The following is a 16,377-nucleotide window of genomic DNA, read 5'->3' on the forward strand; positions in this document are numbered from 1 at the left end:
CCTCCCAGTCCATCCCAGTCCCTCCCAGTCCATCCCAGTCCCTCCCAGTCCCCTCCCAGTCCATCCCAGTCCCTCCCAGTCCCTCCCAATCCCATCCCAGTCCATCCCAGTCCCTCCCAGTCCATCCCAGTCCCTCCCAGTTCAATCCCAGTCCCTCCCAGTTCAATCCCAGTTTATCCCAGTCCCTCCCAATCCCATCCCAGTCCCTCCCAGTCCCTCCCAATCCCATCCCAGTCCATCCCAGTCCATCCCAGTTCAATCCCAGTCCATCCCAGTCCCTCCCAGTCCCTCCCAGTCCCTCCCAGTCCCTCCCAGTCCCTCCCAGTTCAATCCCAGTCCATCCCAGTCCCTCCCAGTCCATCCCAGTTCCCCCCAGTCTCACCCCCCTGAGCACCCTGAGCCGTCCCCTCCGGAGCCGTGGGGGCAGCGACAGCGGCAGCGACACCCCGGGCAGGGCCAGCAGCACCTGGGGACAGCGGGGGACAACAGATGGCACCAGTGTCACCAAGTGTCACCAGAGTGTCACCAGAGTGTCCCCAAAATGTCACCCTGTCATTGTCACTGTCACTGTCATTGTCACCGTGTCACTGTCACTGCCATTGTGTGACCGTCACCATGTCACCACCATGACACTGTCACCATGGCCACTGTGTCACTGTCTCTGTGTCACTGTCACCACCACTGTGTCACTGTCACCACATCACTGCCATCCTGGTGTCACCATCACCCTGTCACTGTCACTGTGTCACTGTCACCGTGTGGCTGTCACCATCAGGGCGTCACTGTCACTGTGTCACCGTCACCCTGTCACTGTCACCGTCACCAACAGAGGGTCACTGTCACTGTGTCACCACCATGTCACTGTCACCATCACCGTGTCAGTGCCACCACTGTCACCGTGTCACTGTCACCATCGTGTCACCATCGCCGTGTCACTGTCACTCTGTCACTGTCACCGTCACTGTGTCACCACCACCACATCCCTGTCACCATTTGTGCCACTGTCACCGTGCCACTGTCACTGTCACCATGTCACTGTCACCGTGTCACTGGCACCATCGTGTCACTGTCACTGTCACCATTGCCGTGTCAGTGCCACCACATCACTGTCACCGTGTCACTGTCACCATGGTGTCACCGTCACCGTGTTACCGTCACCGTGTCACTGTCACCATCGTGTCACTGTCACCGTGTCAGTGCCACCACTGTCACCGTGTCACTGTCACCATTGCCGTGTCAGTGCCACCATCACCGTGTCAGTGCCACCACTGTCACCATGTCACTGTCACCCTGGTGTCACCATTGCTGTGTCACTGTGTCACTGTGACCGTCACCATGTCATTGTCACTGTCACCGTGTCACTGTCACCATCCTGTCACTGTCACTGTCGCCATCACTGTGTCAGTGCCACCACTGTCACTGTGTCACTGTCACCATGTCAGTGTCACCGTCACGATGTCACCATCACAATGTCACCATGTCACTGTCACTGTCACCGTGTCACCATCACTGTGTCAGGGCCACCACATCACTGTCACCATCATGTCACTGTTACCATCACCGTGTCACCGTCACCATGGTGTCACCATCACCGTGTCACTGTGTCGCTCACCGTCACCATGTCATTGTCACTGCCACCATGTCAACATCACCGTGTCACTGCCACTGTGTCACTGTCACCATCACCATGTCAGTGCCACCACTGTCACCGCGTCACTGTCACCATGGTGTCACCGTCACCGCGTCACTGTCACCATCGTGTCACTGTCACCATGTCAGTGCCACCACTGTCACGGTGTCACTGTCACCATGCCGGTGTCACTGTCACGATGTCACCATTGTGTCATTGTCACTGTCACTGTGTCACTGTCACTATCACTGCGTCACTGTCACTGTCACCACTGTCACTGTGTCACTGCCACCATGTCAGTGTCACTGTCACCATCACAATGTCACCATGTCACTGTCACTGTTACCATGTCACTGACACCACTGTCACTGTGTCACTGTCACTGTGCCGGTGTCACCGTCACGATGTCACCATTGTGTCACTGTCACCATTGTGTCACTGTCACCATCACTGTGTCAGTGCCACCACATCACTGTCACCACCATGTCACTGTCACCATGTCACTGTCACCATCACTGTGTCAGTGCCACCATTGCCACCACGTCACCACCTCCACATCCCTGTCACCATTGTGTCACTGTCACTGTCACCGTGTCACTGTCACCACCATCACGTCAGTGCCACCACATCCCTGTCACCACCAGGTCACTGTCACTGCGTCACTGTCACTGTCACCATTGTGTCACTGTCATCGTGTCACTGTCGCTGTCACCATGTCACTGTCACCATGGTGTCACCATTGCTGTGTCACTGTGTCACTGTGACCGTCACCATGTCACTGTCACTGTCACCGTGTCACTGTCACCATGTCAACGTCACTGTGTCACTGTCACTGTGTCACTGTCACCGTGTCACTGTCACCATGGTGTCACCATTGCTGTGTCACTGTGTCACTGCCACCATCACCATGTCAGTGCCACCACTGTCACCGTGTCACTGTCACCACGGTGTCACCATTGCTGTGTCACTGTCACCATCACCGTGTCACCACCACCACATCCCTGTCACCATTTGTGTCACTGTCACCGTGTCACTGTCACCGTCACCGTGTCGCTGTCACCATGGTGTCACCGTCACCGTGTCACTGTCACTGTCACCATGTCACCATCACCGTGTCAGTGCCAGCACTGTCACCGTGTCACTGTCACCATGGTGTCACTGTCACTGTCACCACGTCACTGTCCCCGCCACCTGTCACTGTCACCCCCCCACCGCCACCTGTCCCTGTCACTGCCACCGCCACTGTCACCTCCGTCCCCCCGAGCACGGTGACACCCGTTGGGGGGGGGGGAGGGGACACGCGGCGATGTCACCACCGGAGGGGGGAGGTGACAATGGGGGGGGGGGTCCCGGGGTGGATTTTTGGGGTCCCGGGGTGAATTTTGGGGTCCCGCGATGAATTTGGCGACCCCCTGGTGACATTTTGGGGTCCCGAGAGGATCCTGGGCAGTTTTGGGGGGTCCCGAGGAAATTTTGGGATTTTTGGGGATTTTTTGGGGGGTCCCGAGGGGTGGGGGGAGGGGAGGCCTCACCCTCCCTCCCGCCGCCTCCTCCATGCCGCTCCCACCGCTTCCGCTTCCGGCCACGCCCCATTTCCGGTCCCGCCCAGCCTCGCTGACCAATCAGAGCCGCAGAATGCGCCCCACCCCGTAGAGTTACGCCACTTTCGGTATTTTAGCCACGCCCACTCCGCCCGCCGACCAATGGGAACCACGGGAATTACGTAGCGACGTAAAACCACGCCCATTATGACCACGCCCCCTCCCTCTTCGCGCTCCCATTGGTTGTACTCAGTTGTTTGCCCCGCCCACTTCCTGTCGTGGCTCCGCCCCTTCCGCCGCCGCCATCTTGGGGTGGCCCCGGGGCCACCGAGCGGTTCCGGTGGTGCCGCGACCCCCCCCGGACCGGGACCCCCAAAAACTTCCCCGGGACCCCCAAAATCCGCCCCGAGACCCCCAAAATCCGACCCGGGACCCCCAAAAACTTCCCTGGGACCCCCAAAATCCGCCCCAGGACCCCCAAAATCCGACCCAGGACCCCCAAATTTTCCGTTTTCCCCCCAAATTTCCCCGCGTTCCCCCCGCGTCCCCCTCCCCGACCCCTTCGGGACCCCCAAAATCCGCCCCAGACCTCTCCCCCAATTCTTTTAGAGCCCCCAAACCCCTTCAGGACCCCCCAAAATTCCCTCAAATCCCCCCCAAACCCCTCTGGGATCCCCCAATCCCCCCCCTAAAACCCTTTAGGACCCCCCCAAACCTCCCTAAATCCCCCTAAATCCTCCCCAAACCCTTTCAGGATCCCCCAAATCTCCCTTAAATCCTCCCCAATCCCTTCTGGGACCCCCCAAATCCCCCCCAAACCCCACCCAGGACCCCCAAATCTCATTTAAATCCCCCCCAAACCCCTTCAGGACCCCCCAAACCCCACTCAGGACCCCCAAATCTCCCCCAAATCCCCCCCCAAACCCCCCTCAAACCCCACCCAGAACCCCCAAACCCCATCCAGGACCCCCCAAATTCCCCCCAAATTCCTTCAGGACCCCCCCAAAACCCCTCTAGGACCCCCAAATCCCCCCCAAACCCCCCCAAATCCCCCAGACCCTTTCAGGACCCCGCCACCAAAATCCCCAAATCCCCTCTAAACCCCTTTTAGAACCCCCCAACCCCCTTTAAGCCCCCCAAACCTCCCCCAAACCCCTTCAGGACCCCTCAAATCCCCCCTAAAACCCTTCCAGGACCCCCTTAACACCCCCTCAAACCCCTCTAGGACCCCCCAAATCCCCCTCAAACCCCTTCAGGATCCCCCAAATCCCCTTCAGGACCCCCCCCAAAATCCCCAAATCCCCCCTAAACCCTTTCAGGACCCCCCAAACCTCCCCCCAAACCCCTTTTAGGACCCCCCCAAATCCCCCCAACCCCTCTAGAACCCCCCAAATCTCCCCCAAATCCCTTCAACCTCCCCCCAGTCCCCCCCTAAAATCCTTTCAGGACCCTCCAAATCTCCTTTAAATCCCCCCCAAACCCCCCTCAAACCCCTTCAGGACCCTCCCTAAAATCCCTTTAACCCCCCAAACCCCCAAATTCTCCCCTCAAATCCCTCCCCAACCCCTTTTAGAACCCCCCAAACCCCTTTAGCCCCCCCCAAATCGCCCCTAAACCCCTCTAAGAGCCCCCAAACACCCCCCAACCCCTTTTAGGACCCCCCAAATCCCCCCCAAATCCCACCCAGGACCCCCCAAACCCCACCCAGAACCCCCAAACCCCATCCAGGACCCCCCAAATCCCCCTCAGACCCCCTCCCCACCCCCCTAAACCCTCCCAAATCCCCCCCAAATCCCCCTCAAAATCCCCCCAAACCCCACCCAGGACCCCCCAAATTCCCCCCAAACCCCCCTCAAACCCCTCTAGGACCCCCAACCCCCCCCCAAATCCCACCCAGGACCCTCCAAACCTTCCCCCTAAATCCCTTTAGCCCCCCCAAATCCCCTTCAGCCCCCCTTAAATCCCCCCCAAACCCCCCTCAAACCCCACCCAGAACCCCCAAACCCCTTCAGGACCCCCCAAATCCCCCCCAAATCCCTCTCAAACCCCCTCCCCACCCCCCTAAACCCTCCCAAATCCCCCCCAAATCCCCCTCAGACCCCCTCCCCACCCCCCTAAACCCCCAAAATCCCCCCCAAATCCCCCTCAAATCCCCTCAAATCCCCCCCAAATCCCCCCTCAAACCCCTCTAGGACCCCCCAAACCCCCTCAAATCCCCCCCAAATCCCTCTAACACCCCCCAAATCCCCCCTAAATCCCCTTCAGGACCCCCCCCCAACCCCCTCCCCACCCCCCATGTCCTCCCCTCCCCCCCCCGAGTGCCCCTCCCCCCTCTGGGCCGCTCTGCTGGGGGCGGCCGAGCGGTTCCTGGCGGGGGGAGGGGGTCGGGACGTGGCGATTTTGGGATTTTTGGGGGGTCCCGAGGGGGTCCCGACCCTGCACGGCCCCGGAGCTTTGGGAGAGGCCACCAGGAAATTCCTGCCCCAAATTGTGGCTGCTCACAGGGAGCTGAGAGCTCAAAAATCGGCTCAAAATCCCCCAAATTCGGCTCAAAAATCGGCTCAAAACGCTCCAAATTCGGCCCAAAAATCGGCTCAAAACGCTCCAAATTCGGCTCAAAAATTGGCTCAAAACGCTCCAAATTCGGCCCAAAATTTGTCTGAAAATGCTTCAAATTTAACCCAGAATTTGTCTGAAAATGCTCCAAATTTAGCCCAGAATTTGGCCCAAAATCCTCTAAGTTTGTCCCAAAATTTGTCTGAAAATGTTCCAAATTTAGCCCAAAATTCAGCCCAAAATTTGACACAAAATTCTCCAAATTCGTCCCAAAATTTGTCTCAAAATGCTCCAAATTTAGCCCAGAAATTGGCCCAAAATCCCCCAAATTTATCCCCAAATTTATCTCAAAATTCATCCCAAAATGTTCCAAATTTAGACCAAAATTTATCTCAAGATGCTCCAAATTCAGCCCAAAAATTGTCTGAAAATGCTTCAAATTTAGCCCAAAATTTGGCCCAAAATCCTCTAAATTTGTCCCAAAATTTATCTGAAAATGCTCCAAATTTAGCCCAAAATTTGTCTGAAAATGCTTCAAATTTAGCCCAGAAATTGTCTGAAAATGCCCCAAATTTAGCCCAGAAATTGTCTGAAAATGCTCCAAATTTAGCCCAAAATTCAGCCCAGAATTTGGCCCAAAATCCCCCAAATTCGGCCCAAAATTTGTCTCAAAATGCCCCAAATTTAGCCCAGAAATTGGCACAAAATTCTCCAAATTCGTCCCAAAATTGGTCTGAAAATGCTCCAAATTTAGCCCAGAATTTGGCTCAAAATGCTTCAAATTTATCTGAAACTTTATCTCATAATTTGTCCCCAAATGCCCCAAATTTATCTGAAAATTTATCCCAAGATGCTCCAATTTCAGCCCAGAAATTGTCTGAAATTGCTCCAAATTTAGCCCAGAAATTGGCACAAAATCCCCTAAATTTGGCCCAGAATTGGTCTGAAAATGCTCCAAATTTAGCCCAAAATTTGTCTGAAAATTTGTCCCAAAATGCTCCAAATTTAGCCCAGAATTCATCACAAAATCCTCTAAATTTAGCCCAAAATTTATCTGAAAATGCTCCAAATTTATCTGAAAATTTAGCCCAAAATGCTCCAAATTTAACTCAAAATTTGTCTGAAAATGCTCCAAATTTAGCCCAAAATTTATCTCAAAATTTATCACAAAATCCCCCAAATTTAGCCCAAAATGCTCCAAATTTATCTGAAAATTTGTGCCAAAATGCTCCAAATTTAGCCCAAAATTTATCTCAAAATTCATCCCAAAATCCCCCAAATTTATCTCAAAATCCCCTAAATTTGTCCCAAAATGCTCCAAATTTAGCTCAAAATTTTCCTCAAAATCCCCCAAATTTATCCCAAATTTTATCCCAAAATTTATCCCAAAATGCCTCAAATTTATCCCAAAGTGCTCCAAATTTCTCTCGAAATTTCCCCCAAAAATCCCCAAACCCTCCCCAAATTTCCTCCCTGAATCCTTCCCTAAATCCCCAAAATTTACCCCAAAAATTTCCCCAAAATCCCCCAAATTTCCCCCAAAAATTCACTGAAAATTCCCAAATTTTACCCCAAAAATTCCCTGAAAATTCCCAAAATTTACCCCAAAAATTTCCCCAAAATTCCCAAATTTTACCCCAAAATTTCCCTGAAAATTCCCAAATTTTCCCCCAAAATTTCCCCCAAAATTTCCCTGAAAATTCCCAAAATTTGCCCCAAAATCCCCCGGATTTGCCCCAAAATCGGGGCCGGGGGGGGGCGGGGCCGAGTGACGTCATCGGTGAGGGGGAGGGGAAATTGGGGAATTTTGGGATATTTTGGGATTTTTTTGGGATTTTTGGGAGGTTTTTTTTAGGGGGGGGAATTTTAGGATTTTTTTTAAATTATTTTGGGTTTTTTCGGAATTTTTTTGGAATTTTTTTTTTATTTTTTGGGGGATTTTTGGAGATTTTTGGGGTTTTTTTGTGATTTTTTGGGGATTTTTTTTGGATTTTTTTTGGGATTTTTTGTGATTTTTTGGGGATTTTTTTGGGATTTTTTTGGGGATTTTTTTGGGGATTTTTTTGGATTTTTTTTGGGATTTTTTGGGATTTTTTTTGGGATTTTTTGGGATTTTTTTGGGGATTTTTTGGTTCTTTTTTCATTTTTTGGGTTTATTTTGGGGATTTTTTGGGAAATTTTTTCGGATTTTTGGGAGTTTTTTTTGGGGGGTGAATTTTAGGATTTTTTTTTAAATTATTTTGGGATTTTTTGGAATTTTTTTTTAAATTTTTTTTTTTTTTGGGGATTTTTTGGGATTTTTTTGGGATTTTTTTGTGATTTTTTGGGGAATTTTTTTGGGATTTTTTTAAAGATTTTTTGGGTTTTTTTTCATTTTTTGGGTTTATTTGGGGGATTTTTTTAGGGGGAATTTTTGGGTTTTTTTTGGGAATTTGGGATTTTTTGGGGGATTTTTTGGGGTATTTTTGAGGGGATTTGGGGCCTTTTGGGGATTTTTTGGGGTTTTTTTTCATGATTTTTGGGATTTTTTGAGGGGATTTTTGGGGATCTTTTGGGATTTTTTGGGAAATTTTTTGGGATTTTTGGGAGTTTTTTTTGGGGGGGGAATTTTAGGATTTTTTTTTAATTATTTTGGGATTTTTTGGAATTTTTAAAATTTTTTTATTTTTTGGGGATTTTTGGAGATTTTTGGGGGTTTTTTGTGATTTTTTTGGAATTTTTTTGGGGTTTTTTTTGGGATTTTTTGTGATTTTTTGGGGATTTTTTTTATTTTTTTGGGGATTTTTTGGGATTTTTTTGGGGTTTTTTTGTGATTTTTTGGGGATTTTTTTTATTTTTTTGGGGATTTTTTGTGATTTTTTGGGGATTTTTTTGGATTTTTTTTGATTTTTTGGGATTTTTTGGGGGATTTTTTGGGATTTTTTTGGGGATTTTTTGGAATTTTTTTGGAAATTTTTTTTTTATTTTTTGGGGGATTTTTTGAGATTTTTGGGATTTTTTTTGGGATTTTTTGGGGATTTTTTTTATTTTTTTCATGATTTTTGGGATTTTTGGGGGGATTTTTGGGGATCTTTTGGGATTTTTTGGGAAATTTTTTGGGGAATTTTGGGAGTTTTTTTGGGGGGGGGGAATTTTAGGATTTTTTTTTAAATTATTTTGGGATTTTTTGGAATTTTTTTGAAATTTTTTTTTAATTTTTTGGGGATTTTTTGGGATTTTTTTGGGGTTTTTTGTGATTTTTTTGGGATTTTTTTGGATTTTTTTTGGGATTTTTTGGGATTTTTTTTGGATTTTTTTGGGATTTTTTGGGGATTTTTTTGGGATTTTTTTTGGGGATTTTTTGGTTCTTTTTTTCATTTTTTGGGTTTATTTTGGGGATTTTTTTGGGGGAATTTTTGGGTTTTTTGGGAATTTGGGATTTTTTTGGGGGATTTTTTTGGGGTTTTTTTGAGGGGATTTGGGGCCTTTTGGGGATTTTTTTGGGTTTTTTTTCATGATTTTTGGGATTTTTGGGGGGATTTTTGGGGATCTTTTGGGATTTTTTGGGAAATTTTTTGCGATTTTTGGGAGTTTTTTTTTGGGGGGGGAATTTTAGGATTTTTTTTATTATTTTGGGATTTTTTGGAATTTTTTGGAAATTTTTTTTTTATTTTTTGGGGATTTTTGGAGATTTTTGGGGATTTTTTGTGATTTTTTGGGGATTTTTTTTGGATTTTTTTGGGATTTTTTGTGATTTTTTGGGGATTTTTTTGGATTTTTTTTGGGATTTTTTGGGATTTTTTTGGGGGTTTTTTTGGGATTTTTTGTGATTTTTTGGGGATTTTTTTTGGATTTTTTTGGGGATTTTTTGTGATTTTTTGGGGATTTTTTTTTTTTTATTTTTTTTGGGATTTTTTGGGATTTTTTGGGGATTTTTTTGGATTTTTTTTGGGATTTTTTTTGGGATTTTTTGGGATTTTTTTGGGGATTTTTTGGGATTTTTTTGGGGATTTTTTGGGATTTTTTTGGGGATTTTTTGGGGTTTTTTTTGGGATTTTTTGGGATTTTTTTGGGGATTTTTTGGGGTTTTTTTTCATTTTTTGGGTTTATTTTGGGGATTTTTTGGGGGGAATTTTTGGGTTTTTTTTGGGAATTTGGGATTTTTTTTGGGATTTTTTTGGGGTTTTTTTGAGGGCATTTGGGGCCTTTTGGGGATTTTTTTGGGGTTTTTTTCATGATTTTTGGGATTTTTGGGGGATTTTTGGGATTTTTTTGTGGATTCTTTGGGGTTTTTTTTGGTGATTTTGGGTTTTTTGGGGGGGATTTTTTGAGGATTTTGTGTGATTTTTTTTATTTTTTGAGTTTTTTTTTAGCATTTTTTTTGGTGATTTTGGGGGGATTTAGGGGTTTTTTTTAAGTTTTTTTGTGATTTTTAAATTTTTTTTTTATTTTTAAAGGGATTTTTTGGATGACTTTTTGGATTTTTTTGGGATTTTTGGGATTTTTTGGGGATTATTTGGGGTTTTTTTGGTGATTTTGGGTTTTTTGGGGGGGATGTTTTGAGGAGTTTTTGTGATTTTTTTTATTTTTTTGGGGTTTTTTTTGGGATTTTTTTTGGATTCTTGGGATATTTGGGGACATTTTTGAGGGATTTTGGGGATTTTTGGGGTTTCTTTGGGGATATTTGGGAATTTTTTGGGGGATTTTTGGGGATTTTTGGGGATTTTTTGGGAATATTTTTGTCATTTTGGTTTTTTTTTATTTTTTAGGGATTTTTTGAGTGATATTTGGGGATTTGGGGACTAAAATTTGGGGGTTCTGAGGGGATTTTTGGGGGGGATTTTTTGGGGTTTTTGGGATTTTTTTATTTTTGGGGGATATTTGGGATTTTTTTTATTTTTGGGGGATTTTTTTGGGTTTTTTTTGTTGGGGGGTTTTGTGATTTTTTGTGATTTTTTGGGGGTTTTTTTGGTATTTTTTGGTATTTTTTTGGGATTTTTTGGGGATTTTTTGGGATTTATTGGGTGTTTTTTTTGGGTGATTTGGGGATTTTGGGGGAATTTTTTTGGGATTTTTTGGTGTTTTTTGGGGGGATTTGGGGATTTTTGGGGGGTTTATTTGGGGGATTTTTGGGGGCATTTTTGAGATTTTTTGGGGGATTTTTTTGGATTTTTTTTTTTATTTTTTTGAGTGATTTTTTGGGATTTTGGGAGGAAAACTTGGGGATTTTTGGGGGAATTTGGGGATTTTGGGGGGAATTTGGGATTTTTGGGAATTTTTTTGGGAAGGATTTGGGGATTTTTGGGGGGGAATTTTGGAATTTTTAGGGGGGATTTTTTGGGTAAATTTTAGGGATTTTTTGGGTTAAATTTTTGCCATTTTTAGGTTAAATTTTGGGTTAAATTCCAGGGATTTTGGGTCAAATTTAGAATTAAATTTTGTATTTCTGTTCCCCTCCCCCAGGGCTGTTCCTGATGGACGAGGAGTGGGGGAGGGGCGAGGAGGAGGAGCCGGAGTGGGACACGGAGAGCGACGGTGGGGGAGGGGAACGGGGAATTTGGGGCAAAATTTGGGGAAAATTTGGGAAATTTGGCGGTGGAGAGAAAATTTGGGACAAAATTTGGGAATTTTGGCAAAATTTGGGGGGAAATTTGGGGGATCTGGGGCAAAATTTGGGGGTGGGGGTGCAAAATTTGGGGGAAAATTGGAATTTTGGGGAAATTTTGGGAAATTTTGGGAAAATTTTGGGGTGGGGAGAAAAAATTTGGAACAAAATTTGGGATTTTGGGAAAATTTTGGGGAAGTTTTGGGGAAATTTTGGGGATTTGGGGCAAAATTTGGGGAATTAGGGGCAAAATTCTGGGGAAAAATTGGAATTTTGGGGAAATTTTGGGAAATTTGGGGAAAATTTTGGGGTGGAGGGAGAAAATTTGGGACAAAATTTGGGATTTTGGCAAAATTTGGGGGGAAATTTGGGGGATTTGGGGCAAAATTTGGGGAATTGGGGTAAAATTCTGGGGAAATTTTGGAATTTTGGGGAAATTTTGGAGGAAATTTTGGGAAATTTTGAGAAAATTTTGGGGTGGAGGGAGAAAATTTGGGACAAAATTTGGGATTTTGGCAAAATTTGGGGGGAAATTTGGGGGATTTGGGGAAAAATTCTGGGGAAATTTGGAATTTTGGGAAAATTTTGGGGGATTTGAGGCAAAATTTGGGCCAAAATTTTGGGAAATTTGGGGGTGGGGAGAAAAAATTTGGGACAAAATTTGGGATTTTGGCAAAATTTTGGGGGAAATTTGGAGGATTTGGGGCAAAATTTGGGGGATTTGGGGAAAAGTTCTGGGGAAAAATTGGAATTTTGGGAAAATTTTGGGGAAATTTGGGGGTGGGGACAGAAAATTTGGGACAAAATTTGGGATTTTGGCAAAATTTTGGGGAAGTTTTGGGGGAAATATTGTGGATTTGGGGCAAAATTTGGGGAAAAATTCTGGGAAAAATTTGGAATTTTGGGGAAATTTTGGAGGAAATTTGGGGGTGGGGAGAGAAAATTTGGGGGATTTGGGGCAAAATTTGGGGAATTAGGAGCAAAATTCTGGGGAAAATTTGGAATTTTGGGGAAATTTTGGGGAAATTTGGGGGTGGGGAGAGAAAATTTGGGACAAAATTTGGGATTTTGGCAAAATTTGGGGGGAATTTTGGGGATTTGGGGCAAAATTTGGGGAATTAAGGGCAAAATTCTGGGGAAAATTTGGAATTTTGGGGAAAATTTGGGGGTGGGGAGAAAAAATTTGGGACAAAATTTGGGATTTTGGTAAAATTTTTTTGGAAATTTGGGGGATTTGGGGCAAAATTTGGGGAATTAAGGGCAAAATTCTGGGGAAAAATTGGAATTTGGGGGAAATTTTGGGGAAATTTGGGGGGAAATTTGGGGGTGGAGGGAGAAAATTTGGGACAAAATTTGGGATTTTGGCAAAATTTTGGGGGAAATTTGGGGAATTAAGGGCAAAATTCTGGGGAAAATTTGGAATTTTGGGGAAATTTTGGAGGAAATTTGGGGAAATTTGGGGAAAATTTTGGGGTGGAGGGAGAAAATTTGGGACAAAATTTGAGATTTTGGCAAAATTTGGGGGGAATTTGGGGGATCTGGGGCAAAATTTGGGAAATTAAGGGCAAAATTCTGGGGAAAAATTTGGAATTTTGGGGAAATTTTGGAGGAAATTTGGGGAAATTTGGGGAGAAAAAAATTGGGACAATATTTGGGATTTTGGCAAAATTTTTTTAGAAATTTGGAGGATTTGGGGCAAGATTTGGGGAATTAGGGGCAAAATTCTGGGGAAAATTCGGAATTTTGGCAAAATTTTGGGGAAATTTTCAGGATTTGGGGCAAAATTTGGGGTTGGGGACACAAAATTCTGGGGAAAATTTGGAATTTTGGGGAATTTGGGGCAAAATTTTGGGGGGTGGGGACAGAAAATTTGGGAGAAAATTTGGGATTTTGGGAAAATGTTGGGAGAAATTTGGGGGATTTGGGGCAAAATTTGGGGAATTGGGCAAAATTCTGGAGAAAATTTGGGATTTTGGCAAAATTTTGGGGAAATTTTGGGGATTTGGGGCAAAATTTTGGGGGTGGCGACAAAATTTGGGACAAAATTTGGGATTTTGGCAAAATTTTGGGGAAATTTTGGGGGAAATTTTGGGGATCTGGGACAAAATCTGGGGAATTAGGAGCAAAATTCTGGGGAAATTTTGGCATTTTGGGAAAATTTTGGAGGAAATTTTGGGAAATTTGGGGAAATTTGAGGGTGGAGGGAGAAAATTTGGGACAAATTTGGGATTTTGGCAAAATTTGGGGGGAAAATTGGGGGATTTAGGGCAAAATTTGGGAAATTAAGGGCAAAATTCTGGGGAAAAATAGGAATTTTGGGGAAATTTTGGAGGAAATTTGGGGGATTTGGGGCAAAATTTGGGAGAAAATTTGGAATTTTGGGAAAATTTTGGGGAAATTTGGGGGTGGGGAGAAAAAATTTGGGACAATATTTGGGATTTTGGCAAAATTTTGGGGAAATTTGGGGAAATTTGGGGGTGGGGAGAGAATATTTGGGACAAAATTTGGGATTTTGGTGAAATTTTGGGGAATTTTGGGGGAAATTTGGGGAATTAAGGGCAAAATTCTGGGAAAAATTTTGAATTTTGGGAAAATTTTGGAGGAAATTTTGGGAAATTTTGGGAAAATTTTGGGGTGGAGGGAGAAAATTTGGGACAAAATTTGGGATTTTGATAAAATTTTGGGGGAGTTTTGCGCGAAATTTGGGGAATTAAGGGCAAAATTCTGGGAAAAATTTTGAATTTTGGGAAAATTTTGGAGGAAATTTTGGGAAATTTTGGGAAAATTTTGGGGTGGAGGGAGAAAATTTGGGACAAAATTTGAGATTTTGGCAAAATTTGGGGGGAAATTTGGGGGATTTGGGGAAAAATTCTGGGGAAAAATTTGGAATTTTGGGGAAATTTTGGGGATTTGAGGGAAAATTTGGGGGAAATTTGGGGAATTTGGGGGTGGGGAGAGAAAATTTGGGACAAAATTTGGGATTTTGGGAAAATTTGGGGGAAATTTTGGGGGAAATTTTGGGGATTTGGGGCAAAATTTGGGGAATTAGGAGCAAAATTTTGGGGAAAATTTTGAATTTTGGGAAAATTTTGGGGGATTTGGGGCAAAATTTGGGGAAAAAATTGGGAAAAAATTGGGAAAAATTTGGGATTTGAGTGGAAATTTCAAGAAAAAAATGGGAAATTTTGGGAAAATTTGGGGGAAATTTGGGATTTGGCTGGAAAATTGGGGGAAAAATTCTGAAAAAAATTGGGGGAAAGTTTTGGGAAAATTTTGTGAAAATTTTGGGATTTTGAGTGGAAATTTGAGGGAAAAATAGTGAAAAAAATGGGGAAAATGGTGAAAAATTTAAAATTTTGAAATTTGAGGAAAAAAATTCTGAAAAAATTGGGTAAAGTTGGGTAAAATTTTGGGGAAAATTTTGGATTTGGGTTGGAAATTTGGGAATAAATTGGGGGAAATTGCGGAAAAATTTGGATTTTGACTGGAAATTTGGGGGAAAAATTGGTGGAAAAATTGGGGAAAATAGTGGGAAAATTTGTGGGAAATTTTGGGATTTGGGGTGGAAATTTGGAGAAAAAATTGAGAAAAATTTAAAATTTGAGTGGAAACTTGGGGAAAAAATTATGGAAAAAATTGGGTTAAAATTTGGGGAAAATTTTGGGAAAAATTTGGGATTTGAGTAGAAATTTGGGGAAAAATGGTGAAAAAATTGGAGAAAAAATGGGAAAAATTTAAAATTTGACTGGAAACTTGAGGAAAAAATGAAAAAAATTCTGAAAAAATTGGGGAAAATTTGGAGAAAATTTTGGGAAAAATTTTGGATTTGGGTTGGAAATTTGGGAAAAATTTGTGGAAAAATTTGGATTTTGACTGGAAACTTGGGGAAAAATAATGGAAAAATTGGGGTAAAATTTGAGGGAAAATTTGAAATTTGAGTGGAAATTTGGGAGAAAAAATGGGAAAAAAAATGGGAAAAATTGGGAAAAATTTAAAATTTGACTGAAAACTTGAGGAAAAAAATCTGAAAAAAATTGGGTAAAAATGTAAGGAGCAACATTTTAATTTTTTTCTGTTTTTTCTCCCCCCAGAGAGCCCCCCCGAGGAGGGACCCCCTCCCCAGAGCCCCCCCGGGCCCCCCCTGGCTCGGTCCCTGCCCGTGACCGTGCCCAGCTGGGCCCTGAGAGCCCTGAGAGCCCCCCCGGGACACAGGGACACGAACAATCAGGTGGGGAGCTTTATTTTTATTTTATTTCTATTTCTATTTCTATTTTTATTTTTATTTTTATTTTATATTTATATTTAATTTAATTTTTACTTTGTTTTATATTTATATTTGTATTTATATTTATATTTATACTTACATTTATGTTTGTGTTTATATTTGTATTTGTATTTTTTTTTGTATTTGTTTTTACATTCTACTTTATATTTTATTATATTTGATATTTTATTTTTTATATTCTATTTTATAATTTTTGTTCTAATTTATATTTTATCTGCAGGCCCCACCCAGCCTGGAGCGAATCACAGCGTCGATATTCATATTTACGTTTTTATTTTTAATTTTAATTTTGTTTTATTTTATATTTTTATCTTCCAGGCCCCACCCGACCTGGAGTTAATTGCGGCATCGATATTTATATCTATATTCTTTTTTTTTTTTAATTTTAATTTTTATTTTTAATTTTAATTTTATTTTTTATTTTATTTTATGCTCATATTTTCCTGGAGCAGATTGCGCCGTCGATGTTTATATTTACATTTATTTTTATATTTATATTTGTTTTTGTTTTTATGTTTATTTTTATTTTTATATTTTATTTTATTTAATTTTTAATTTTATTTTATATTTATTTTATTTTATTTTATATTTATATTTTCCAGGCTCCTCCAGACCTGGAGTGGATCGCGGCATCGATAATCATATTTATTTTTATTTTTATATTTATTTTTATATTTTATATTTATATTTATTTTATTTTATTTGCAGGCTGCCCCAGACCTGGAGCGGATCGTGGCGTTGATATTTATATTTACATTTACATTTATTTTTACATGTATTT

The 16,377-nt window shown here is 43.0% G+C and overlaps 1 long non-coding RNA gene across 1 annotated transcript; it reads left to right on the top strand.

The window, feature by feature from the left end:
- Nucleotides 1–7,424: 7,424 nt before the first annotated feature.
- On the top strand, nucleotides 7,425–15,534 carry LOC117009691. The gene is made up of 3 exons (XR_004420517.1): nucleotides 7,425–7,507; nucleotides 11,170–11,241; nucleotides 15,403–15,534. It is a non-coding gene; the product is annotated as an uncharacterized LOC117009691 (long non-coding RNA).
- The last annotated feature ends 843 nt before the right edge of the window (nucleotides 15,535–16,377 follow it).

Source organism: Catharus ustulatus, chromosome 35 (assembly GCF_009819885.2).
Source record: "Catharus ustulatus isolate bCatUst1 chromosome 35, bCatUst1.pri.v2, whole genome shotgun sequence".
NCBI classification, from domain to species: Eukaryota; Metazoa; Chordata; class Aves; order Passeriformes; family Turdidae; genus Catharus; species Catharus ustulatus.